The sequence below is a fragment of the Protopterus annectens genome, chromosome 8.part0 (genome assembly GCF_019279795.1).
Source record: "Protopterus annectens isolate FY-2018-M chromosome 8.part0, PAN1.0, whole genome shotgun sequence".
NCBI lineage: Eukaryota > Metazoa > Chordata > Ceratodontiformes > Protopteridae > Protopterus > Protopterus annectens.
Window position 1 is genome coordinate 700,173,476 of NC_056741.1, and position 27,986 is coordinate 700,201,461.

General features: G+C 40.7%; 1 long non-coding RNA gene across 1 annotated transcript in view; it reads left to right on the forward strand.

Annotated features, from left to right (window-relative positions):
* The window catches only part of LOC122808983, a 284,030-nt gene extending 259,333 nt beyond the window's left edge, over positions 1 to 24,697 (forward strand). Inside the window, exon 6 of the long non-coding RNA XR_006365850.1 lies at positions 22,959 to 24,697. This is a non-coding gene — a long non-coding RNA (uncharacterized LOC122808983). The remainder of the gene's footprint in view (positions 1 to 22,958) is intronic.
* The last annotated feature ends 3,289 nt before the right edge of the window (positions 24,698 to 27,986 follow it).

A 27,986-nucleotide genomic window follows, 5' to 3' on the forward strand; every position in this document is an offset into this window, starting at 1 on the left:
TGGTGTGTGTGGTTACCTTCTCCTCCTGACTAGTTATGGGAGTACTGAGTTGAGGGAGCTCAGCCTCCAGTTTGGATAGATGGTTGCATCTCTCACATATATTTGTATTTCTTGGGGAGAGTTGGGGGTTGTCTGTGTACTTGGGGCAGGTGTAACATTGCCTCAAGATTCACAGATTCAACTTGTTGTGGCTGGCCTTAGTGGATTGTATGTGTGGACATATTTTATTGCCATACTACTGATCAGTGATTACTTCTTTTTCATGTTTGCTCTATCATGTAGTAGCTTCCTCATTCTCTTGCATGGTTTGGTTATGGCTGGTGTCCACCATGCCAGATGCCTGCGTGTATGGCATTGTGTCTTGTTTTAATTTAGGATTGCATAATCCAAGCATTCCTGGCAGTGTTCATGGAATGCCTGTATAACAGGTTCTGAGGTGTGCCCCATATTTTGCACCTGCACAGGACCTTTAATGGATTCCACATCAGTTTGGAGGAGTGCAAATTTTGCTTTACACATGTTTTTTCACTGTGGTTTTCTGGCCAGGGACTGTGGTCAGGATGTGTATATCCAGTGTGATTATTCTATGGTCTGGTCTTACCAGTCAGCAATATACTTCTCATCTTGCCATCCAGTACCCATGTTGCTGATTATCACATCCAGTATGCTTACCCCTCTTGTGGGAGTGGTACGTTGTTCCTGGGCATTTTGGTTTATAGATTCTATGAACTTTTGTCCTACAGTGTTGGAGCTAGTATAATGCTCCCAGTCTATGTCTGGGTATTTTCAGTCACCCAATATAATGTGGTTTGGAGGACTTGATATATTCATGTATTCCAACATAGGCCAGGTGCAGTTCCTAGTGTTGGGATGGTAGTCTGTAGCAGGCTATAAACTGGGGGGCAGTTTTAGCCACTGTTACTTGACCATGGCTAGTCCATGCTGCTTCTTGTTGTGGTACCAACATGTGGGTGTGGTTATCCTTGACAATTATTGCTAGTCACCCTCCTTTTGTAGCTTGTTCCATGTTTTGAGGCTGTACAGCACAGTATGAGGTGTAACCTGGTAGTGTTAGGGTGCTGTTTTGAGCCTTGACCCAGTTTTCTGTTACAGCACAGATATCAACATTCTCCATACTGGGTGAGTTTAGACTGCATGCATCTTGCTGTTTAGACTTCTGGCATTGGGTAGCATTACATCTAGGTTCTTATCCCTTCTGATACCTATGGAGGTAGGTTTGTGTTTTGAGCCTTACCTATTCAGGGCATGCTGTGGGTAACAACAGCCTTTGCCAGTATCCATACGGCCTGCACTGATAGGTGCACGCCAGTCCTAGCAGGTGAAGCATCATGTCATGCTCAGCATGTCATCCCAGGCTGGCACACATTGGATCCCCTTTGACTAACTGCAATACTTCAGCCAATTATTGCACTTGATCATCTCATTGTCATATTGTGGCATGATGCTTGGTGAGGGTAGGATGTTAGTCACGGTCCTCAGGTGTGCATATAGTACATGCTGTTACATTACTTAACACATGGCATTCATGCCTCAGGTGGTGCTGCAGGGCTGCCTCTGTCGGATGCACATATTACACTCCCTGCACATGTTTGTGAGCAGGTCATGTCATTTTAGGCATCCCTGTTATTATTTGAGTGAGTCAGAGGGGGTATCATTCCCAGGGTTCCTACTGAGCCAGTGTATGTGCTATGTGTTGCCTCTTTGCCAAGGCCAGGGCATACTGGGCACACCTCCTTCGGCCTACTGGGGCAGGCTCAGGTTGTTCCTCCTCCGAGTCACGCTCTGCCTGTGATGGCCTTGGCAATGGTGGGGGGCTGTTTGGCCCAGCCCTATGCTGGTCCTGCTGCAGCTGTTTTCGCAAGATCATATTATGTAGCACAGCACATACCATGACAATTTGGGTACATGTAGTTGGTGTGTACTGCAAGGCTCCACCAGATGACTTCAGCAGCCCAAACACACGCTCTATTACATTACGGGTTTGTGCGTGTGCCTCATTATGGCGTTCCTGTTCAGGTGTGTGTGCGTTTCTGATGGGTGTCATCAGCCACAGCTCCAGTGCATAACCTGCATCCCCCACTAGGTGTCCCGTGTGGGATGTCCCCATTGGCAAATGTCTGGTACAGCTGCGTCAAATGCCAGATGTGGGAATCATGGTAGCTCCCAGGGCAGCCAGCACACACATTCATTATTATGCCCTGGGCATCACACATGACCTGGCAGTTGATGGAGGGGAAGCCCTTGCGGTTAATATAGGCCCTACCGCGCTCACCAGCTGGTGCTTTGATGCGTATGCGCGTGCAGTCTATTGCACCCACTACCTCAGGGTATTCCGCTATTTGCTGGAAGAGACGAATATTGCTGGCCAATACCACACGCGCATTGGGGAAATATACATGATCACAGACATGTGCTGACATGGCATCCAGGAACTGGTGCAGTACCCTGGAGGCTGATGCCTGTGATATCCCCATCATATCACCAGTTGGTCTCTGGAAGGTACCAGTTGCTAGTATTCTTAGGCCAACACATACCTTGGTTTCCACTGGGATGGGTTCCCCTCTGTTGGTTCTGTGTGTGAGGCGTGGCCTGCACAGCTCCACTATTTGCTGCAGGAGCTCTCTGTCCACTCTATAACTCTACTATCTCCAGCTCATGTAACCCGTGGTAGGTGACCCTGGGCCTGTACACTCTTCTCCGTCTCCTCACTGTGGGTTGTCTGGCACCATCTGCATTGTCACCACCCTCAGCAAGTCGCCTATGTCTCATTATGACAGCTATGGCAGCCCCTAACATTTCTGCTCTGAGTTCAGCTTTTTCAGTTTTCACTTCTAATAGCTTACTCCTGTCTTGCAGTGTCTCTTGAGAGAAACATCTTGCACTGCTGTTTGCAGAGTTTTAAGTGTTGGGCTGAGCTACTATTCTGCCTGTCTAATTGCCTGTTTCTAATTGTTTTCACCTGCTAGCTCCAGCAGTATTCCCTGCTAGCTTCCTACTAATTCTGTTGCTTCCTTTTTCCTTTCTGTTTCCTCAGGGGGGAGCCGCGTGCATACCAGCAGAAACACGCTCACAGTGGCTTACACGTGCGCACACATGCTTACATGGTTCAGAATCGTCTTATTCAGGTTAAAACGTGCGCACACCAGCTCAAACAGTGTTACAGGTCTGCCAACAGGCTTCTACATGCTAAGTCTGCCCTACACGCGCGCACACCCACGCAAACAGTGTTAAACATCTAGCAACACGCTCCCACATGCTTAGTCTGTCTTACACGCACACACACTGTCTTACTCGCGCTTCATGGTGCGCACACGTGCGCATGCACGCCCAGCAAGAAACTTTGGTGTAGGCAACAGTGTACACCTTCCATTTCTTGACTTTCCCATGCTTATATTGTGGCACTCCTCTTTCCATGATATGTGTCTGACATCTGTCATGTAACTCTGACTTCCAGTGAACTGCATTTCTTTCTGCCATTCCCCCATGTGATGTCACCTATCTCCTACTCTGTTCCTCCCCCTTATGTAACTCTTACACTACTCAGAATGTGCTCATTTGCTATGTGACAGTGGAATTCAGTATCCTAACACTCATTTGCATCAGATTGCCTACTAATGCTTAGTTACATGTCTTAGACTCAGCTTCCCCCCTTAGCAACCACTACACGGTGGCCATGTTGTTTTTGGTCTGCTGGTCCCTGCATTGTAAATCCATGTATTGCATAAAACCCACATTTGTGGGTTTATAACCTTCATTTTTATGTTTTTATATAGCGCAGCCCGTTTGCGTGGGGCTGCGCTGTGTTTAAACACCGGCGATCGCCGAAAAAAAAAAATTATTTCTCCTATTTGTATCGGGGTACCTTGCCAATGGCCACATATTTGGCCATTGGCATGCTGCCTGACACATATGCACCCTTTATTTGGAGCTGACATGGCTCCATTGTGGTTTTTGCAGAAACGTACTCAGTTGTCAACTGAGTACATTTCTGCAGCTAAAACGGCTCTTACACAGGCTGCTTTGGGCTTCCTGGATCACTAATCTACCTCATTTGCATGCTATTCGGATGCAAGTGAGGTGAGTAGCTTATCCACGCCCACTCCGTGTAAGAGACGTTTTAGCTGGTCTCTTACACGGACTTTGGGCTGTTCCTGGATTGCGAAGGCTGCATGGAGTCTTACACTACTCTTAGACTCCGTGCAAGCCTTCGTGAATCCTGCCCAATGTCATTTAATGATCAGTTTTACAAGTCACACCTTTTCACTGTTACATACTACATATACAATTGCAATAGCCTAAATATATTTTATTTTATAAAGTGATGCTGGCAGTCTATTATTGTCTCCACATATGTAACTGTGTACAATAAATGGATTGAACATGTAACTTGGAAATTATAGCTTACAAGTATTATTATTCTAAATGGTATGTACAAAATAATTTCCAGCACCACCATGAGTGGGTACAGTATCTGAATGTTTATAATGTAGAAAATAAACAATAGATATACATCCAATGATACATTTCAAAGTTCATACTTGACTGACAAGGCCACAGTCCAGTGGTATCATGGTCATTCAGAGCATCTGCATGTGCCTGTGCTGTGCAACCTTCACCATCCCATATTTATACCAATCAAAAAATGGCTGAACAACCCAAACAAGTAGGACAGAACAGCACAGTATGCTTCCTTAAAAGTCCTCTTCTGTATTAGAACCTGAGGACATAGATGACACAGTAAGTATACAGGAATTAGACAAGCAATTATGTACTACTATCTGCTACAACTTAAATTATGACTGCTTTTATAAATATGTGTGTGCTGTCTCCGTGGTACATGATTTGCCACCTATGTGTTCTAAGATCACCGTAGGGTGTGAAATGCTATATGTCTATAATGCAGGAATTGAATATCCATGGGCTAGGACTGCTATTTTCTGAACAATGAATAGAGTGCACCCTGTATCTTCATAACAAATGAACTGTTGCCTCTATATGCCACTATCATTTGGGCATAGCAATGCATAATCTGCACCATGTTTCTTCAAACACATGTATTACTACATCTGTGGGCTATAATTACCATGTTCCAGGCACAACAGTCTATATAGTAAATCCTATATCTCAATAGAACATAACTGTACCTCTAACATTGATGATTTTTATGTAATATGTACAGCAATTTGTAAAGTGCACTGTATGTCTCCATAGCATGTGAACTGCTACGTCTGTGTGACATAACCTATGTGTTTTAGGGACAGCATTGCACAGTACATGAATTGTTACCTCTGCATGTCATGGCTACTGTGTTTTCAGTATAGTGCCATGTGAAATACACCTCATATCTCCACAGAGCATGAAATACAACTGACATGCATTCTTTGGACTGTTTTAATGGGACTATCTGCATAAAAAATGACAACAATATTTTAAGCTTAAATGTCTGAAAAAAAATCATAAGATTTTAGATCAGTGTCCAAACCTAGACATTATTTTTCTAAATATATTGTCTGTGTATACATGTATATAGGCAGATGTTTGTACTACGGGATTAGTTACATGATTAGGAATAGATCTGCTGTGTACAAACAACATCTAATGGTTGTTGGTATCCTGTGACATTGCATGTAACATTAATTGTTTCAGGTGTACACTGGGCTTTACAAATGCAATTTGTCAGGCATTATGCAGGTCCAGCATAGTATGCTCATATATGTACGGAGTCTGTGTGCAAGTCAATACCTAAGAATTTTCTATTGCAATATATGTTTTCTCATGTTATGGTGTATTGTTTCTTAGATGCAAAGTATTTTCCATTATTGCCTTTCCTTGCATCTTCTTGAAAATATTTGTTTCAAATATTGCTTCTCAAACATTCACATAATCAATACATATCACTGACATTATATCAAAATTCACTTACAACAGACTAAGCATATAATTTGCTGCTTAACTTTTGCTTTTGCAATGGAGATAATGAACTCCATATAATGTCATGCTCATGAGCATGTGATATTAAGAATTGTGTTCACAGGCTGAACACAGGTTACAGAGCCTGCACATATTTATGTATCTGAATATGTCAGGTCAGCAATTTCCATTAAAGTACACTATTAAGTATGTACATTTGTGTTTTTACTGTGTTATGTGGCAAGTTCACAAACTTGCAGGTCAAATGAGTGCATTCAAGCCCACAAAACACATTTGTAGTACATGAGGCATGTCATTTTGCACAGAAATTTTTAAGAAGATAAGGTGGTTCTGCACTCCTCTGCCATAAGGCCTTAGCTGGTTTTAAGCACCAGTGAAACCTGTAGTCACTGGGAGATCCCTGGTCCTGGGGGACTCCAGCCACAACAAGTTATCTCACTTGATACTTTCATTACATGTTTACCAAGCCAACAAAAGATTGTACAGCAGCCTTGCATGGTGGGTAATAGTGACTCATATAATGAAGATTCCCAAGGACTGGCACTATTTATTCTTTAAAATTAAAGGTATTATTTATTTATTCTTTATTTTTGTTTGACATTTGTTGACCAGGATAGTCCAAATGAGATAAAACCCTTTTTCAGTGGAGGCCAGGGAAGAAAAGCTCCTCAGAAGTACACAATAAAGGTTACAAAAATAGCATTAATGAGAACAATATTAAAAAAGTAGAATGAACTACTCAAGATGGTTACACAATTATAAAAGCTATGGTAAATGCACAAAAAAGAAATAAAAGATAACAGTCTTTAGGAAAACAGTTGCAGTAATATATAGTGTAGTACACAAGTTGGTAAAATACAAATCTCAAGGTCAGGATAGGAAAAGAGTCAGAATTCATGTTAGATGAGGAAGCTGAGAGCAGTTCAAACAGGGTAAGTCAGTGATAGAAAAGAGGTGGGAGAGCCCACTGAAGAGTAGTTAAAGGTAGTGGTAGGAGATGTCTGAGAGAGGAGGAGACGGGAGTTATTTAGAGAGGAAAGTTTGAACTGAGTTTTTTACAGTGATATGTCCAGGCATTTAGCAGGTAGTCTTTCAGAACTTTTTTAAATTCATGTGCATGAGGTATGTCTCTAATGGACGTGTGTGTGTGTGTGTGTGTGTGTGTGTGTGTGTGTGTGTGTGTGTGTGTGTGTGTGTGTGTGTGTGTGTGTGTGTGTGTGTGTGTGTGTGTGTGTGTGTGTGTGTGTGTGTGTGTGTGTGTGTGTGTGTTTGTGTGTGTTGGGGGCAGTGGGGGGTTGCAGTGTATTTAAGTGTAACAAGTGGTCATAATTTCTTTCACTTGCCATCACAAACGTAGACCTTACACATGACAAGTAGATATCGTCAGTGGTTTGGTAGAAAATGGATGTGTGTAAAAATAACTGCTCATTGGCAGAGTGGTGCAGTGAGTAGCACTGCCATGTCACGGTGCTTTGCTCTGGCTGAGTTTTTGGCTGTTGCTTTTTCTTTGTAGAGTCTGTATATCCTCCTTGTCACTGTATGCCTTTACCTATGTGCTCTGGTTTCCTCCAACAATTCAAAAACATGCTGTATACAAATTGGCATTCTGCCAGTTTCTCTGAAACTGAGCATGTAGTGTATTTATGTGTGTTTGTATATCTTGTGAAAGACCTGGCTTGCCAGGTACAGTGTCAGTGTGTGCATGATGGAGTGTGTGTTTAAAAAATATCACTAATTTTTATTTGTGAACACACACACACACTAATTTCAGGCACATACATAACTCTCCTAGGTAGCAGTACAAAATGTAGATAAGTTCATAGGTTCATAGATGTGTACTAGGCCAATGGCCCTGGAGCCTTTACAAACCTAGCTCATAGAGGTGCCCTGGCATCATGCCGCCATTAGTTCCCGGTGCCTCTATCAAGCAAAGCCACTGGAGTAATCCTCGGGATGAACTTTCTATTTCTCATCCACTCATCAAGATTTCTCTTGAAAAGGCCCAGTGAGGTGCTCTGCTTGACATGTTTGGGAAGTCTATTCCAGAGCATGGGCAGTCTCTGGGTTATGAACATGTCCCTCCAGCATGTTCTGTTAATTGTAGTACTGAGGTTGAGGTCCCTGGAGCGTGTGGTGCGGAGGGATTGGGATTTCTTTAGGTGTAACATTTCTAACAGGGCTGGGTCAGACATGGCTCTGAAGGCAAGCAGTTTACCTCTTAATAGACAATATGAGACAGAGAAAAACTGGAGTTTTTTGAGTCTGTCCATGCAGGGCATGTGTTTAAGGCCTAGTATCCACTTTGTGAGGTACTTTTGCGGCCTTTCCAGCTGTTGCAGGTGTTTAGTGAGGTACATGCCAAATGGGGCATTATACTCAATGACTGGTCTAATGAGGGAAGAGTAGAGAGAGATGATGACCACTTTCTTTCTGGATGCAAAACCTTGGTAATGAGATGTGCCTCATAGAAGGACTTTTTGACCACAGTGGCAATGTGGTGGTCGAAGGAGAGGTTGCTGTCAACCTGTGTCTCCAGATCTCTTATAACGCCTTCACTGTTCAGTGGGCTACCATCAATGTGGTAATTAGTGGGAACTGAGTTTTTCCCCAAAGGGAATGATGACGCATTTTTTGGCATTAAGCTTACGGCCATGGTTTCAACACAAGCCGTTGGTCTCAGCGAGGCCTTTCTGTAGGATGTCTTCATCGCTTGGGGAGTTATTAATGGCTCCCAGCTTGCAATCATTGGCAAACTTGGTCAGCCAGTGTCCCCCCATGTTGGCCTGGACTTCTGAGGAGTAGATGCCAAACAGGAGAGGACCCAGGATCAATCCCTGTGGGACTCCACTTGTGACTGATCGGCAGTCTGACTTGGAGTCTGCTGCTTTCACACTGTGGGTTTTATCGGTGAGCCAATTTGCAACCTACCTAGTGATATAGGGGTTGATACCTAGTTTGGTGAGTCTATCAATAATTCCTGAGTGGGGAATGGTATCAAAGGCCTTGGCCAGATCAAGGTAGGCTGTATGATCTGCCTTACCCTCATCTACAGCTCTGGTGACTGACTCAAAGAAGTCAACCAGGTTGAGCAGGCATGATCTACCCTTCACAAAACCAAACTGATTGAGATCCAGAGTTTGGAGATTCCCTATATCCTTGTTAATTAGGTCCATGATGAAGCACTCCATAGCCTTATATATCAGACTTGTCAGGCTAATGGGGCAATAATTCCCAGGGTCTGTAGTCCCTCCCCCTTTATGGAGCAGGATGACTGTAGCAGTGTGCCATTCTGTAGGGACAAAGCCTGAGGTGAGGCTGTGATTAAACAGGGCACAAAGGTGTGTCAGTTCACTTTGTAGTTCATGTGGAACACAGCCAGGGATATTGTCGGGTCCCATGGAAGCTGTATTTTTGGCCTTGGACAATGCAGCTTTAACCTCTGCTGCAGTAATGCTGGGTGCCTGACATTCATCTGGTATTGTGATTGGTCCTTTTGGGGGGGGGGGGATAAAGTTGGCACTGAATCTGTTGGCCACTATGTTGGCAATACCTGTTGGCTCAATATAGAAGGCACCATTGTGCAGTAACTCAGAGCAAATTTGGGTATTGCCATGGAGATTCTTGATATAACTGTAGAAAACTTTGTGGTTGTTTTTAGTGTCTGCTGCAATTCTGCCTTCATAGCTAGCTTTAGAGGTTTTGATGAGGGATCTCAACTTTTTGTTGAGGCTAATAAGAGAGTTTCTCCAGTCTTGGGACTTCACCCTTTTCTGCAATAGTTTCTTTCTTCTGTTTTAGAGTTTGTTAATGGCAGGGGACCACCAGATTGGCTTCCTTTTTTTGGAGGAGAGTGTCTTGGTTTTGTTGGGTATGGCTAGTTCCATGCATTTATGTATGTGTTCGTACAGTGCATTGGTGTATAATTTGGTAGTCATGCACCTATTCTCCATTTGCATGGGTGCCGTGAAGTTAGCCACCTCTGTTTTTAGGAGGCCAAAATCAGCTTTGGAGAAGTTTTTCTTGGTGGTTACCTTTGTTGGTGGTGTGGGTGAGATGTGGATTTCCATGGTAATTAGTTTATGGTCGGATCTAACCAGGGAGGAATTGACTATTGGTGTTGAGCAACAGTTGCCCATGTTAGTAATAACCAGGTCAAGGATGTTGCTTCCTCTAGTGGGGGTAAGAATGAGCTGGTCCACCACACTGAATTAATGAATTTCAGGAAGCGTTGGGCAAGTGTATTGCTGCATAAGCAGTTTTCCCAGTTGATGGAGGGACAGTTGAAGTCACCCAGTATGAGAGTGTTGGGTTGGACCATAATAGTTTCCAGGGTGCTTAGAAATGTGGACCTATAGCAGGTTACAACCTGAATCACCATCTTACCCACAGTTAGTTGTACCTGAAGTATCTCCGATGCATTATGCTAGGCTACTAGTCTGGAGGTGTGCATATCATTTATGAATATGGAGAGGCCACCGCCTTTGGAGCTTCAATCCATTTTCTGGGGCTGAAAGATGTGGAATGAGTTATAGTCTTGTAGCGCAGGGATGCTTTCTGCTGCTTTAAACCAGTAATTATCTTTCAAAAATAAGGCAGAAAATATATCACAGAGCATTCAGACCCTTAGATCTACTGGGGTTCTGGTGGCCCCACACCCCTACTATATAAATGGATTTTGACATGGACTTAGTGGTGGCCTCTGTTCTCAGCTGCACCAATTCTAAAACCAGGTCTGCTCAGAGGTGTGTACAGAAGGTTATTGTAGCTTGTGTGGGTATTTGGAGATGGTGTGGTCATTATTTCTTTAATTTTCCTCATAGTCAAACCTCAGAGTAATGCACTGGAGACTATTATAGCTTGTGCTGGAGCTGTGTGATCATTGTTTCTTTTACTTCTCCCACAGATCTCAGGTGTGCAAAGAAGGTCAATGTAGCTTGTGCAGTGGCACCATACAGCCTAGGAGCAAGAATATGAAGTACATTACTACGACTGTTTTTTTTTTTTTCATTTTCCTCACAATCACACATCATGCATGTATACACGTGACTGCCTTTTGGAGATAGAGGTGAAGAGGCATGCTTTGTATACATATTAATGACAGTACCAGTTTAAAATACATGACTGCAGCCATTTCTGCTTTTGCTTTCATCCCAGTCTATGACCAAAGGGATGCATCGACAGTGACTGTCTCTTTTTTTTTTTTTTTTTTTTTTTCGGGGGGGGTAGGGAGGCAGGCAGTATTCCAAGACAGGACTTATGTATTCTCTCAAACACTTATATTGTTAGTTTATTGTGAGTTATTATTTTGTCATCTTTGAACATAAAGCCTGGGAAACAACTTATGTCTTTCTTGAAAAAAAAAAGATTGAATTTCTTTCTTGGACTTTGATTCAGGTCACCAATGGATCAAAAGTTTGGTAAATGCTCTAAAATACAACTCATAATATCTATAAACCCCATATCAGCAGACCGCCAGCTTAATTAATGTATTGCCTTCATGATTATTACTGTGATATTTTGACAGCTAAGGTGTGTTGAAAGCGTACAAGGAAACGTAAAGTTGAACAGTGACACCGAATGTCTTTCCTTAGTCATACTTTTTGTTCACATTGGATGAAAATGTTCTTTAAAAAATCAAAATGCATTAAGGCCATCAAAAAAAAGCCATGGCTTCTGGAAAATGCTAGAGTAAGGCCAAATCTGAGACAAGGAAAACAGGAAATCTGCATTGCATGCAGAACCTAGGATGGGAGTAAGACAGGGGGCATCACTGAACGATATATGCAGGACAGCTGAAAAAGTAGGCAATGGGGGGACCATGAAACTCTTTGCCTAAGGCGCAACTCCACATACATGCATACATGGCAGCCTCCACAGAGCAGCACTGGTGATGATTTTTCAACTTTGAACACTGTAACATACTTTTCACACTGTTTCACCAATAACAAAGGAGTGTCATGATGAGGTGTCTGGCATTTTTTAAAGCTGTTGGCTGTCTGTGTCAGCTGTCAGTGCTGTGAAACACTTTATACTCCTGCATATTTTCTTTTCTGTAACTTGTCATATATTGAGAGAGATAAAGCTTCATGTAGTACAAAGAATTATGAGCAGGTCTCTCCAGTCACAACTGGAAAGCTATTTGTTCTCATCACGGATGTCAAGATTCTTCAATCAAGCTTCATTTTGCTACCTCTCAAGAGGAAATTTTTGACATCCATATCTCAAACACAATACAAGTTGGCTATGCTCAGAAAGCCCTAGACACTCCTCTTTGTTTAGTTAAGTTGATTCTCCATGTAATATTCCATTCATGTAATATAAGTAATGTCATTTCCAAGGTCAACGATATAACAATTTTGTTACATGTAGACACTACTTAGATAATGAAGATAATTGCTGATGTGTGTACCATATGAAGTTTCCTATGAATGTAGCAGGTAGATGCTGGGCTACATGATGTACAATCCCCTAGTTTTCTAGCAGTAGAACTATGGCTTACAAGCTATGTCATGGATCGTTGTATGTTAGTTTTACAGTTTTTTTTTTAGGATCGGTCACATGGTAGTTATTGCCTTTACCTGCTTGTGTTTCACAGATTCATTGATTCATAGATTGTTACTAGGTTAACAACCTGGTGGAGCGGGGGGGGGGGGGTTCTAAGTCTAGCCAAGTTTTCCTGAAAGAATAATGATGTCCTGTATATAAATAGGGCATTTGTGGCCAGGCATTTATAAGCTACCTCTGTCCATAAGGTACATGGATACCAGGCATGGTGTAAATTTCCTATTCCCTATCCACTGCAGTATGGTCGCACTTAAACTGGGTAGTAGACGAACTCAGCCTCACATGGATGGGAAGCCTGTTCCATATGAGGGACAGTTTTTTTTTCCAGATCAACAACAGGATGTGCAGCAGACATACCAGCAGGAGTCCCCTTGAAAAAACCATTATAGCTGTGTACCAGAAGGCTAAGGCAGTGCTGTGGTGGGCTATCAGACTCACTCTGTTTGTCAGACCTACAGTCAAGCAATGCATTAAAAACCTGGAATCATCTTGGCACTAGCAGGATATGGGAACATCAGTGGTGGAGTTGCCTGGGGAAGTCCAGAAGAGCAACAGCACTATTCATTGAAGAACTCACTGCTATTCAGGTGAGCCAGAATGTTCTGACACAAAATATCTTGGGACAGGAAGCAGTTTTTGTGAGAACTGCAGTCCATTTTATCTGTGGGGTAGTGTTAGTCAAATTTATGCATTGCTCTATCCCACTCTGTCTCTTTTTCTCTCCCTCTCTGTGATCCTGGAGACCTGGGTAATACGTGGACCTGTAAGCCTCTTCTGCTGAAACTCCTTCCTATAGGTAATGCCAGGATCTAATGTGAGCGTACAGGTGGTAACTTTCAGGCTGAGGCTTAGGACAAACCCTCCTGTAATGCCTCCATCCTGGCTGGTGCAGATATGGCATGACCTCTTCCAAGGGTTCCTGATGCTGTCATTGTGCCCCAGCTAAACTTGGTGGTACCAGCCCCTAGACAGTCCACTGGAGAAGTATAAGCCACTTCACTTCTGCACAGATATTTTATACAGTTTATTTATCATGCAAAATTAAACCATTCCTATGGTTTGTTACATTTTTCATTAAATCTTCAATGTTATGATACAGAAACATCTTTATGTAAATCTTATGTACCTTAAAAGGCTTGTGATTGCCAGAAATGTGGTTAACCATACAACAAATAAGCCATTTTATATATTTTTTTTTTCCAAGAGTACAACACTGGCATCAGCTATACAAGGAGACAACTTCTTTGTTCAATAATTCTAGACAAAGCTAAAAATAATGGGGAACAATGGCTCAACATCAGGTAGAGTTTTTAAATATTCCTCTAATTCACATAAAAGAATTAACAAAACAACAGGTTTTGTATCAACATGCATTTATCTGAGCAATAAGAAGTACGAACCTTTAATGTTTGGCATTAATGACTGATTATAATCCTCAAGTGACAAGTGATTTACTAGAAAATCAAAAAAGTTATGAGGGATAGGGCAAAAATATGAGGCAAAATTAGGGACATTCTGCAAAATTCTGGGCAGTAGAGCAGTATACATAAATCTTCAAATGTACTTAAACAAAGCAAGTACAAATGAGACATCCAGGTGGGTAAATGTGTCTGCAGTTATGTATACTTCTAATATTAGTAAATTCATTGGTCATACCTTAATGATTATAGTACAGGATATGCAGTGCATCTTGCATTATACTGATACAGTACAACAAAAGAGCAGTTATTTTGGGGACTAATGCATGGGACGTTGGTATATAAATCATACATTTCTCATTATGCTTCTGGTTATTAAAATTCACATAAATGGCTAATAATCCAAGTGTTAAATGAACTGATGACAATAAGTGTAAGTGAATGACTGAGGCTGGCTTGTCCATCTTGGGAGCCTGGGAGGAGGGAAATAGCTCCTACTACAGAGAGACAGAAAGAGAGAGAGAGAGACTTGGCATGAAGCATAGGGGTTGGGGTCATGTACCTGTCTTTGCCATTCTCTGTCTCTCTCGCTGTCTGTGTTTCTGTCTACATGGTAACTCTCACTATGCATGAGGAGGAATGTATACTGTCACATTAGAAGGCCTAGCAAATTGTCAGATCTACGAATATGTACAACAACCTCTCTACAGGTGGGGTTTTATCACACACATCAAAAATCTCCAAAATTCTGCCTGGATTATGGCTCCATTATGGTCACTTTTTTGTTTTAGTAATAAGAAATGATGATGTAATCATGGAATAGGCTAAATGACTGGCAGACAAGAAAACTAAACCAATAGTTAAGCCATTACAGCCAGTTGATGCCTCAGTGTGCTTCTGCAGTTACCTCCTACTGATACTTCTAGGCATCTATTATGGCCTGTTCATATTTGCATAAATAATTGCAAAACTATGCTACATACAAGGAACTAAAAGATTTAATCTCAAAGCTTATTTGATGTTTTTACAGTATTTGCGTTTTCTCTTTCTACTCTATTACTTCATCTTGCTTTTTCTGCTACTTGTACTCTAAAGTGTTCAATTGCATCTTTTCTGCTGCACTTATTACTGCTTGTTTTTAGCCTGTTTAAATTGTAAGTGTAATTCTAAGCCTCTTAGTTTTGGTTTAAGCACTTGGGATTTTCGCCTGCCCCTTAGCTCTCCTTGGCCTCTCTTCCTCAGATTCTGACAAATATGGATGGACAATTTCCTACGGTTTCTCCTGCTAGCCTGATTGATATGGGCATCCTGAGACAGTGTAGGAACTGCCTCATATACATGGACAACCATCTACTACTACCACCTAGGAACACAATTTGTGGGAGATGCAATTACATTAGGAACCTAGACTCTATGTTCTCTCCCTCACAAGCCAGTATATCTAGCACAAAGAAGGTTGGCAACACAATCACCACACCTCAAACACTACCCACAGCTACACAACACGCACCCAAATATGCAGAGGTTCTCAACAAAAACAAACCCAAAAAAGGAGACTTCAGAGGCAAAAATATGCAAACTTCACAACCCTCCACACCACATACCATGCATAGTCCAAACACCGGAGTCTCGCAACCACTAAGGCCTAACCATAAACCCAACATATTAGTCATAGGAGACTTCATTGTGAGACACACAGATGTGCCTCTCACCAGGCAGGATAAGGAGAAAGTCACGGTTAGTGTTTGTCGTGTCAAAATCCGACATATTATATACGCACTCAAGTCTCTCAACAACAGGTACTGTTATAACTCTGTCATAGTCCATGTTGGCATAAACGACTTGAGATGTACCTCCCTGGACTATATGAGAGACATGATTGAGCTCACCGAATATGTGTTCCAGGCAGGTATGTCCCTAGCCTTAAGCAGCATTTTACCATCACCCAGAATGATGCCTCAATACAAACAGAAAATGATTGACTAACAATTGGCTTAGTTTCTGGTGTCATTCCAGGGGGATCCGGTACCTGACAGCCTGGGAAGATATGATCGACAGACCATGATGCTTTGTTAGAGATGGCCTGCATCTGTCTCACTTGGGCTTCAGGCTTCTAGCAAAGGCTCTTGCCTCCCCCATAGTGCCTTTTTTAGGAAAAGTCATGAGGTCAATACTACCAACATAAAAATTTCAACAAAACGCAAATTAAACATCATGCTGCTAAACGCTAGGAGTCTAAACATGAAATTGCACTCACTGCAAGCATTCTTAAACCTAGAAGATGCTGACATTTGTGCAGTTACAGAAACCTGGTTCAAAGCATGGAGAGCACCCCAACATTACCTGGTTACACACCTTATCATACATTCAGACCCCAAGCTGTGGGTAGCAAAACCAAAGGAGGTGGAGTTTCAATATATATTATAGTCACACACACACACACACACACACACACACACACACACACACACACACACACACACACACACCTCCAGGCTGGTCAAACAGTATGACGCACAGGAGACACTCCAGGTGCAGTTAACCATTGACAAGACCCCTATTCAAATCATAGCTAGCTACAGACCCCCAAATTAGATTCAAGATGCCCACTCCATCTATCTGGACCTCTTTGAATCTATCAAGATTCAACCCTTTACCCTGATCCTGGGTGACTTTAACTACCCAACCATAGACTGGAAAAACTACTCATGCCAGAACACAAATGGCCAGAGATTCCACGATTTTATTAATGCAAATGCCTTGGAACAGCTAGTTGTTACCCCCACAAGAGGTGATATTATCTTGAATTTGGTATTAACCAACATGTGTAACCACTGCAGCACTGGGTCTATATTATATCAGTGAAGGCTTAACTTAGCAAATGCTGTATACATGACCCAAATATGTCGAAACATCAAAAGGCCGAACACACGGAACAGCAATTTTTTTCCCAGGGAAAAAAAATCGCTGCTCCATAAAAAAAAAAAGAAAAGAAAAAAAAAAAACAAACACAAAATAAAGTGGGGGGCTTTGCCCCACCCACCACATCCCACCTACTTAAATATACCAACTTTGAGATAGTACCACAGTGGATGAAATGGCAAAATCCCAAAAACATCCAAGTGATTTTTTTTTTCCTGGGAAAAAAATGTCTGTTCTGTGCTTTCGGGGTTTCACCATTTCGCAATAAATAAACTATATAACAAAAGGAAAAAAAATGCTGTCCAGGACCAAGAAGGAGCAGGTTTCTAATTGGAAGTAATCTCTCCTTAGCCTGAACAAGCAAATAAGAGTACTAGTGAAATCCTCTAAAGCCAACTTTGAGTTCAAATTGGTCATATCTACTAGAGATAATCATACGGCCTTCTTCACATATGTCCGCAGTATCAAAGGAAGCACACAGATCTGTTCAGAACTGGTGGTCAAGGACACCACATACACAAATGCTGTAGATATAGCCAACCTACTGACTGATTCAGCAAAAATGTCACCTCTCTGTCCCCCATCAGTAAATCAAGACATCCCCACTACCTGCCCCCCTTCCCTTATCTCTAGGGAACAGGTCATCACTGCCCTCTCAAAGGCAAAAAATACAGTATCCATGGGACCCGATAACATCCCAGGCTACATCCTACATAAACTCAGGCATGAACTTGTAGCACCATTAGGCACTCTGTTCAACCAAAGCCGGAGTACCAGCTTTGTCCCAACCAAGTGGAGGACAGCCACTGTCATCCCTTTACACAAAGCTGGACCTTCCACTGATCTGGGAAATTATAGACCCATCAGCCTAACTAGCCTGATCTGCAAGGACATGGAACAGATTATCATGGACCTCATTAACAGGGACATTGGCCACCTCCAAACACTTGACCCCACACAGTTTGGCTTTGTCAAGGGGAGGACATGTCTGTTAAATCTGGTCAACTTCTTTGAGACATTAACCAAAGCCATGGACGAGGGGAAGATGATACACAGGCTACCTTGACCTGGCCAAAACTGCCTATGACATTATTCCCCACTTGGGCATAATATGTAAACTGTCTCAACTAGGCATCAATCCATATGTTACCAGATGGGTAACAAACTTGTTCACTGATAGAACCAACCTAATCAAAATAGGGGAAGCCACCTCAAGCAGTAGACCTGTAATGAGCGGTATACCCCAATGATTGGTCTTAGGGCCACTGTTATTCAGGATATACATCTCAGAGGTGCAGGCCAAAACCAGTGGACTATGACTGACCAAGTTTGCAGATGACTACAAGATGGGTATGGTCATCAATTCCCCAATTGATGTGGGCGTCCTCCAAGAGGGTGTCAACCAAATAAATGACTGGTGCCAGAAACATGGCCTTAAACTGAATGCCAAAAAATGCATCATCATCCCCTTTAGGGAGAGTGACATCTCCACATATTATCACATTAATAACAATGTCCTAAGTATGCAATCAGTCGTGAGGGATTTGGGCTCCCAGGTTGATAGCAACCTCATTTTTGACCACCATGTTGCTTCCATTGTAAGGAAAGCTTTCTACAGGGCCCACCTCATAAGTAAAGGTATCTCATCCAGGAACAAGGAGGTCATAACATCCTTGTGTTCTTCCCTTATAAGGCCAATTATTTAGTACAATGCCCCCCTTCAGTATGTACCTCGCAAAGGAAATGCAGCAGCTGGAGAGACCACAGAGGTTCCTCACCAGGAGAATCCAGGGCCTCAAACATCTGCCCTACACAGATAGGCTAAAAGCCCTATCCCTTTACTCAGTTTCATACAGACTCCTCAAAGGTGACCTCTGTCTGGTATACAAAACAATCTCAGACCCCACCTTGATGGGACTGCTGCATATCCGCAAGTTAAGCTCCACTCATGTAGCCCACACGCGTGACCTTAACCTGGTCTGTAACATCGATAGGACTTGTTGGCAGGACAGATTTGTGCCCCAGAGACTCCCCCATTTGAGGAATAGACTCTCTCTCTATGTCAAGCAGAGTACCTCATTATCCCTTTTTAAGGGCAACCTGGATAACTGGACGGGAAACAGAAAATACACGTCTGGGATTCCACCTGTGTCCCTTCTGGACAGAGGCTTTGGTTGCTGACTTGTCTAAACAAGGGCTAAACTCTTGGCTAGGCTTATAAGGGGCTCAGGGCCAATAGCCTAGTAACTTCCTATGATCCTATTTTATGGGCAACACAATTGCATTAATTTGACTTCTGTCTACTGGTGCTTAAGATATATTAATTGTTGCTCATATACTATTTATAATGTCATCATTTTCACATTTTCTAAATATCTCAACCAAACAGCACAGAGAGAGCTATTTAGCTTTGTATGAAAACTCAAAGATGGACAAAAGTATGCTGATGGTATATGTTTAGCTTCAGTGGCTACTGGAATACTGTAAGTTGTTTACAAAATATTGCACAATTAATATTTACTGTCTTTATTCCATCCATCCATAACCCCCCTTTCCCACTGTTACACATGGATCTTTATTATGACTTATAAAAGCCACTTTAAGACCTAGTGTCTAATAAGCAATACAACTGTAAAGGTACATTTCTTTAGTAACCCTTATGGCTCCAGTGATATGGACATTTGTTTGAAATGTGATGCCATAAATTGATTTTGTCAACAAGTTCAGAATGCAGTTATTTGGAGTGAAGAGTACAAACCTCCAGAGCTCTTGAGGAGTAAATGAGTTAAAATGGACATACATGATGTTTTCCATGCTAAAACCACAGTGATAACATTGTTTCATATAATATTGATGTCCAGCTACTCCCTGATGACTGACTCTATATTCTTCATTACTTATAGCACTTATTCTCACTCTGTCTCTTCTGATTTCCTATTGTATTCCTCTGCCCTTCTATGCTCCTTTGAAGGCCCTTCCTTACTATCTACTATCCATTCTTCCATCTCATGATTGCCATCCTTAATCTCATCACCTATGTTTTTCTTCAAACATGCCATCCAATATGTAAGGACTATAATTTTTCCTATGCCTGTATCTCCTGTGTAATCACACCGGAAGACAACTGCTTACGTCTAAGCATTTATAATAAGGGTGCTTATAACTTTAATTCTATATGTATTCTATAACGTTTTCATTTTCTGTAATTTGCCTTGGAGTTAAATATGTCCTCTGCCCAGTTATTCTATCCTTATCAGCAAAAGCAAATGCATTAAGAAATTTATAGAAACAGAATATCTTTTAACAAAAGCCCGGGGAGCTCTTATGCTCCTTCAAACTGTAAATATTTTTTATGGGTGCAGCTTACTCATGCTCTTGGCTTTTTGCCATCCATAGTTCCAACAGCCAAACTCTCAGTCAGGATGCATATCTTAACTTGTTTTTTTTGTGTCCACATGACAGCCATGATGAAGGGTGGTACTATTGTTGTTTGTCTTCTAGAGTCCTGAAAAATCAGCTTTATTAAATGAATTTACTTTTGGAAAAAGATAGGTTACATAGTAATTGCAAGTAAACATGGCATTCTGTCACCTTGTAATCTTGTAATATTGCTAAAATAATTTCCTCAGTCTGTCACACACATGCTGTCTGTTTTTTTGTGTGTGTGTGTGTGTGTGTGTGTGTGTGTGTGTGTGTGTGTGTGTGTGTGTGTGTGTGTTTTGTCCATGCCTGTGTCTATATCTGTGTGCATATGTCCAGCATAAAGTGTAAATTATCCAAAAGATGATGATGATGGTACATGTATGTCAAGTCCATGTAATGGAGGAAAATCTTTTGTAATTGTCAGTGAAGCACTGAAAGTTCATCTTTGTCACATTATATATATATGGGTTCACATTAATCCTGAAAGTGTGGGGCTTCATGCATTTTTTTACATATTCTTTTTTGTCCTACTGTCTGCCAGACTTCAGCCTTCCTCTGATCAGTTGTTCTATTTGTACCCATTTAGTTGCAGGGAGTCTTTCATTCAGGAGGACATTAGTGATTTTCTCTGTGCCGTAACACACCTGATCTCTTTGGTGGACTATGGATTCAGCACTCAGTACTGGCTTCTAAACATGTTCGTTACTGCATATATATACAATTTGCATTACAGCATACATTGCTTGGTTTGCTTGCCCCCAGTCTGTCCTAATTGCTGCTGGTAAGCCCTCACGTACTCCTAGGTCACCTAGCATCCATGATGTTTCAGTCCAGCAGGAGGACTGACTACTTCCACCTGTCCAAAATGAGTGAAACAGCAATGGCTGCTGACTGCCATCCTCCCTGATCAGTTGCTTCTGACACCTGAGCTGCTATCTGAAGATAGTGCATCTGGGTTGTGGTTAGAGTCTTATCACTCTGCACCATACAGCTGAGTGTATGTCATGCACTTTAAACTGGATGTCTTTATGGTGATGCAGGTTCAGTCAATAGGCTGATAGTGAAGTGATTAATGGAGAAGAAGGGAAAGAAATTATACTGATGGCTAGTTCAGTCTAGTGCATCTTTTCCAATAAAGGCAAAGAGCCTTACCTGCCAGTCTGCCTTTGTCATGGTGCTGACAAGCTGAACGTGAAAAGCCACTTAAAATGAGGGCAGACACTAGTGGTGAGCATCTCCGGCATCAGTACATTTCAACAGTGGAGGGAGGGGACTGAGTGATTAAATTGGCCATAACAAACCCTTCGTAGCTTGCAAAATAATGGGAATAAATGAATGGGTACAGTGGGTAATTGCTGGGTTCTGTCTTTTTGAAGTCAATAAGTTGGGAGAGATTAAAAAATTTGCCATAAAACTCAATGCCTAATATAGACAATATGCTACCCTAACAAGGCAATGATACACAAAGGTATAGTCACACATTTCTAATTGGTATGGCAGGATCTTTTCCTGCTACATCCCCCCCCAAATAACTGCTCTTTTTCTATGATACATATCCTAAATAATGGAATTACTGATTCAGCATATACACTAACATATCCTAAATAATGGAATTACTGATTCAGCATATACACTAATACTACTTTAGAAGCCTTTAACTGGATTGCATGTAATAAAGCAAACCACAAATTACTTGGACATAATAACCCTTTTTGTTGACCACTTATACCATTTTAATTTCATTTATGTATTTGAAAGTGGGACATTTGGTGCCCTTCAGATGTGTATCAGTTCTTTAGAAAGATGAACTAGTGGTTTATTTCTCTGGGCAGCATTCTGTTGATTAAAATTGCTATCAAATTATTTCAGTATATAACTGTTGGTCTTTCAACAGTATATGATAGTACAGAAGTAGAAAAAGGACAGACTGACTGGCATATTATTGTGAAAAATGTAATTGAATGATATTTATAGACAAAACTTCACTATTCATGTATCCCCACACAACAGAACATATTAATGCGTGACTTACACAATAAAGCTTGCATGCGAGTTGTGAGATTTACATCCTGCTATGAGTCACCGTACTGTGGTGTAGATATGAACAGTTGTTTCCTGCCTGGTTTTAAGTTACATTTGTGGGATAGGGAGGAACCAATGTAACTTCTGCAGCAGTGCCAATATTTTTAGAATTACAAAGAATGCCCTAAAGGATTGGGCAAATGTGTACAAAACAGTCTTTTAAGTTGGCAGACTTAAAAGTTAAATGACAATCCAGTGAATCAAGGGGAATATTGTATACCTAGGCCCTTTGTAAGTGCAAACAGCCACTTAACTGCCATGAGCTGGCCGCATTCTTTCTAAGTTAATTCTCCCTCTTCCTGGAATTGCAACAATACTTTGTCATCCTTTATTTATCCTTTATAATTTTAGTATACATTGCATATATAAATCACTTTATAATGCGAGCTTTATTCTTTCTGTGCTTATACTCAAATATCTTAGGTCCAGATATTTATATATAAAAATGTACAGTGCTCTCATCTCATCTCATTTTCATATTAGTTTAGCCATCTGGATTGCATTTTCAATCCCCCAGGATAAATCTGTTTATTATTATTGTGTTTTCCTTACTTTTTGCTAACTAAATAACATTGTCTGTTTTGTAATTTTCCACAGTTACACATGTATTAGGAGGGAAAACAGATGTAGGCATCCAAACTGTACTGACTGAAGCTAATGGCAAGTTCTGCCCATGAAAACAGGATTATGGGACTGAATTAATACATCCAGTGATACAACAAGAATCGTATGGCATATGGATGCTATTGGGATCCTGGCCCATGAAAGCCTAGCACTTGGAACTAGCTGCACAATTACAGAGATGGGACGTGTGACTATCTGTACTGTATGTTATATACTATACTACAGCAGTTTCAGAGTCTCCGATAGTTCTGGATCAGATATCATAAAAAAAAAATCTTTATGACTAATCTAACCACAGCACAGAACCTGCCTGTGTGTAACTTGTGACTGCAACACCCTACTTCCTGTACTGCAGTATGTCCCGAGACTGATTCAGATACAAAAAGTGCAGTCTTGTAATGTTGCATTTATATATCAGTGAAGAGCAAACATCTTTTGCCACCAGAATGTGAGGGAAGGGAGCAGCCCACAGAATAAAAACTGTGACACTAAAATGTTTCTAATGTCTAATATTTTAATGGCACTAGCCAGCATGGAAATATTGCAATTATTTCTCATAGCTTCTCATAGATTCTGGTAGCAATGCTCAAGTCTGAAGGCTGTTGAGAGCATTGATTCATTAAAAGTGATGTCATATACGTCATTTCCCATTCAGGTATTAAGTTTGATCTTAAAAGTGAAAATAGTACTGATAGTCTAATATTGATAGGTAGGTTATTCCCAATCCTGGAAACCACAATTGTTAAGTATTTGCTCTGCATGCTCTTAAGACAATATTGTATATTGAAGTTATTGTTATTATGTCTGTGTTTTCATAGTTAATAGATAAGGAAATGTTGAAAATAGATTGTAGGAACTCATTACAAATGTTATATGCAACTATTGCTTTATATTTCATGTGATGGTAGTAGATAGAAAGCAATTTCAGCTCTTTGTACTAGTCGCTATAACTTAGATTTCTCACAGATGGAAATTTGGTAGTATAATTCACACTGTACGTATTCCATATTCTTTATGTTTGCCCAATAGTACAAGTAGAAACTATTTAAAAACTTTATTCATTTAAGTAGGTAGATGGACGAGTGTCCTATTAGAACAAGAGCATTCATCCATCTACCTACAACTACTTGAAACTTCAAAAAAGGCATCTTTATTCCTTCCAAAGGGAGGGTATCAGAGAGATAGTCTCCTAGATCTGCTAGTTAAAGTGATTTTACCTGGAATAATCCATATGCACTATAATGCATACTTTCCCAAATTCTAAACTATCTCCTAAAGAATCTCCTGGCTAACACACAACACTGATTTCAACCCAATCCTAGCACCCCCACAGCCTTTATTAGCTTTTCCTACACTGTAAATCAACAACAGAACAACGGTAACCTGGTCTTCACTATCTTTCTTGATCTCTCCAAGGCATTTGACACAGTCTCCCATGCCAAACTCCTAACTGTATTCTCAAAACTCAACCTAAGTAACTCCACACTATTATGGTTTAAAAACTATATAACTGTCAACAAGCCATAAAATGGCAAAACTCTGTATCTCCTCTTCTCCCTGTTACCTAAGGTGTCCCACAAGGATCCATCCTCAGACCATTCCTCTTCACCATACTTACAAATAACCTTAACAAAGCCACCCTCCATGCCAGTCTGCTCTGGTATGCCAACAACTCCATACTAATTTGCTCTGCCCCCTCTCTCCAACTTCTGCAAAAAAAAAAAAATCACTCAAGAATCCTTTACTGCCGTAGAAACTTGGTTATCTGACTCACAACTAATGCTTAACCCTAAAAAATAACAACTAATGCTATTCCATCCCTCAAAAGCCACAGACTCCATCCCCCCATTTAAAATAATCTCTTATAACAATACTTCCATCACACCAGTCTCACAAACCAAACTGCTAGGAGTCATCATAGACAACAACATGAAGTTCAACAAACATGTAGCACATACAATAACAAAAGTCCATAAAAAACTTGGAACCCTCTACAGATGCAAGAACTATCTCTCCAACAACAATAAAGCTATCATCACTAAAACCCACCTACTCTCTACACATCTTTATGCTTCCCCTGTACTAATTAACCTCATTAAAGAAGATCTAAACAAATTAACCGGCTGTCATAACAAAATTGCAAAGTTTGTGAATGACAGCTTTTAGGACCCACCATTGCCTAGCCTTCAAACAACTATCTGGCTGGAACTACCAGACTTACTGACCTATAACCAGCTTACATTTGCTCACCAAGTCCTATACTGCCCCAATAAAACACCTGCTCTACAAGGCCTTCTAAATCACTACACTACTAATTGTCTCCTAAGATCCGACAACAAAACTCTAGTTGAAATAACCAAAAGCAGGAATTGTTCAGGTGACTCCCTCTACTCTAGTGCCACTGCAAAAATATGGAATACTCTTCCTCTAGAAATTCGGACAAAGGACACTAAACAAAACTTTAAAAACCTTCTTTGTACTTACTTAACCAGCTCCTGGAAGTATTCCTGTTCAGACCCAGGATAGACCAAACATCTTAATGTCCACCTTATATCTCACATAACCTGCTTCATATATTCTGTATGCAATACACTCAGAGTCTTGCTTTAGTCTATTTGTCAAGTGTTTCACTTGATCTTAAAATTAGACCTTAAGGTATTGAAGGACTTATTAACTCTTAACTATGTTGTCCTCTAATTTGCTTTTGCAAAAATTTTTTTCTTATGCATATTTTAAATGTTTATTTTCAAGACTATGTTTCTGTACTGTATGTTTTATTAATCTTGTACTGTTATGAGTATGTTCTTGCTTTATTAATCATATTTCTGTATGAAGCTTTTCTCCCTGGGCCTCCACTGAAAATGGGCAAATTGCCCAGCTGGACTATCCCGGTAAACAAATGTAAAATAAATTAATAAATAAAATAATCCTTTATACTCTGCTCTTTTTTTTTGTACTTCCGCGGTGGTGCAGTAGTAGTGTTGTTGCCTCATAGCAAGAGGTTCTCCCATTCGATTCTCGGCTTGGGTTGGGAGTGCCTTTTGTGTGGAGTCTGCATGTCCTCCCCGCGGTCGATTGGGTGTTCGAAAGACATGCTTTGAATGGGCGTGCCTTCGTTGAAGGTTGGGTGTCGGGATGGCAACTCGACACCATAAAAAACAACTGCCAATCATTAACGGACCAGAGTTCCACTGTAGCGACCCCTAACCAGGAAAAGCCGAAAGACAAACAACGATACTCTGCTCTTTTTTAAATATTGGTGAGATAATGGATTGTTTCCATAAAGGTAGAAAAACACATTCTTTTAACACTATATTACATATTTGGTATAGAATATTAAACCAGACGTAACCAACCCTTTCTTCTGAATCAAACTTTGTTCATCAGTAATATGAATTTTCTGTGGTAGAACTTTGGGTGCTATTGTCAGAGTTGAGGACCCATCCAAGCCTTTAATTCTGTGATTTTATAGGTAGTACTAGTACACTCTGAAAGCAGACTCAAACCATTCTGTTAAAAGAAACAGTACCAAAGAGCTGCTTATTTCTCTGTAGCCAGGTTCTGAGGGCATGCAGCATGCAAGAAAATCTGTTTTAAATTAATGCCAGTGTTAAATACTAGCTCCAGTACTCAGGCTACTATAATAACTAATCATTGTTCACTGGTTCATTCCATGATGTAACTAAAAGTCAGAGGATAAGCTTTTATATGACGTGCTCAAAAAATGATTGTGAGGTGCTTTATGGTAACATTTTCGAGGTAAATAAACTTAATTAGGCCTGTTGTTTTTCAGCTGTGTTATTTGAACTATGCAGATCTCATGAATCTTTGGGACTAAACTCAATGTTGTTTGAACACCAAGGGTGTTGGAAGATGCTATAATGTTTGCAAACCAAATAAGAAGGGAGTGCACTGCAACTAAAGAATGAGCGCTTTTGTTCTCTTTATTGAATATGTCAACAAAACTTTATCAGAAATAAAACTTGAACATCCCAAAATCAATTTAAAATCCCAATATGCAAGTCATGTGATGTTTGAACCAACAGTGACTAGAATTCGATAACCAACTCATAAATATCAGTTAACTAAATAACCAATCTCAATCTTACAAATTAAAAAAAAAAATAGTAATACATTTTCTTAAAACTTCATAACATCAAATTACCTGTGTTTTAAAAGCTAAACTATTCATGAATAAATAATTCAAAATTTACCTACAATCTCTGTGCTAAAAGAAAGCATTTTAAATGTATATGTTCGTTGAATCCAGGTTTTGTGTCAGCTTGTAAATGCAACTGCCACTCCACTTCACAACACTCTCATAATACGTTATGACTGCCAACTAATTTATTCATCAAGTTTATCAAGCAGAAAAAAATAAATAAATTCTCTAAAGTCACAAATTAGTGAGTGCTAGGCTAGAGTGTTACTTGAATCCTTTTTGCTAATGGCCAATATGTGCTTGTATACCCTTTTTCTTAGATTAAACAAAGACGTAAAGAACCTGCTGCCTCTTTAAGTTTAAATCTATGTAATTTTCCACCACCTTCAGTTTTGCTGAAGTAACCGGATTTTCACAGGAATCACAGATCACAGAGCAGAGGGAGGAAGAAGAGATGCTCGTTGTTCGGTCAGGAACACAGCCTGACCATAGGGAAGAAAGAGAAGATTCAAATGATTTGAATTTTAATATTTCATCATTTAGCCTGGCAGGTATTCAGAAACATCTTCTTAATAAAGGAATATCATTTGTTCCAGTGGAAAGTAAGAGGTATGAGGATGTCATGTTAGATTTACATTTGTTTGCAAGGAATATTACCTTGCGAACATTGTTTCCCAACCAAGAACATTGTAGTACATTTACAAATACAACTGCTTTTAGCCCACCAATAGAGCCATTGCAGGAAGATTTTTTTGAGTGTTTGTGCGATGGAATTGCATCAAGTGCTGCAGTGTGATCAGAACAAAGGTAACAAGTTTTACAATCTGACTGCTGCTGAG